This window comes from Trichechus manatus, unplaced genomic scaffold (genome assembly GCF_000243295.1).
Source record: "Trichechus manatus latirostris isolate Lorelei unplaced genomic scaffold, TriManLat1.0 scaffold00022, whole genome shotgun sequence".
NCBI classification, from domain to species: Eukaryota; Metazoa; Chordata; class Mammalia; order Sirenia; family Trichechidae; genus Trichechus; species Trichechus manatus.
This window is the reverse complement of record NW_004443958.1, coordinates 11,617,889-11,619,054: the sequence shown is the minus strand read 5'-3', so window position 1 is coordinate 11,619,054 and position 1,166 is coordinate 11,617,889.

The window sequence follows — 1,166 nt, the reverse complement described above, 5'->3', positions numbered from 1 at the left end:
GGGCTTTTGTTCATTCATTTGTTTTGAATTGTTTGTTTATTTTCTTTTCCTTTTCTTAAGCTGGGAGCCCTTTCTGGCCAGGCGGTGCTGTGTGGCAAGGAGACATCCCCCTCAGCTAGCACAGACGTGCACAGGGATCCCTGAAGGCATTTCTTTTTTCGTTGGGTTTTTTTTTTCTGTTTTTTTGGGGGGCTTTTCTTGTTCTTTTTTTTTTCTTTATTTGTTTTGTTTTCTTTTCCCTCTTTTCCCCTTTCTGTCTTTCTTCATTGCTCAGTTTCTCATCTCTCTATATCTACGTTCTCTTTCTGTTCCCTGAATACCTGGCGTTGTATACTTCTACGCCTTCTAGCCAGGCTGTACTGCAGCACCTGAGAGTGACTTCGCCAGAGCTCGTGGCTGCACTGTTGGAATCCCTGGGAACTTTACGATTCTTCAACCTTTCTGATTTTTATTTATTCATTCTTTTCTTTTCTTCCTCTTCCACTTTCTGTTTTTCTCCATTTCATACTCTCTCATCTCTCCACTCTAACAGCAAGCTCCCCTAGCTTCTTTTTTGTTTGTATGTATGTTTTTGGCCTGTTTCTCTCTCACCTCTCCCATATCCATCTCAGCTCCACACATAATGATCTCCCTGCTACATACTGCCTACCTGCACCGTGCACTTGACATCACACCACCAAGCAGCACAGGCACGGCCTGCTGGACCCTGCCCTGCACTGATTGCTGACCCACCCTGGCGGCTGCAGCAAGTGCCACAGACAACCCATCCCAGTGACTCCTCTTCAGCTGGACTTGCCCTGCCGTACCATGTCTGAGTGACTGACCCTGCCAGTTGGAGAAGGAGGCGAAAGGTATTGTGCCCACAGACGAGCAGACAGCAAAGAACACACAGTCCACCTGCTCAGACATAGTCAAATTTTAAAAAAAAAGGGATGAAACAAACAAATCTACAATCAATAAACGAGAAAAATAACCACTGAATGCCCCGAAAACAGCAGGCAATGTGAAAACATTTACAAAAACAGGACAGGATGGTTCCAGTAGGCATCCAAAATAAAACACCAGATGACTGTCCTCTGGAAGAAAATGCACTAGAACTACCTGATAGGGAATTCAAATCTCTAATACTCAGAATTCTCCAAGAGCTGAGGCAAAAAGATGACAAA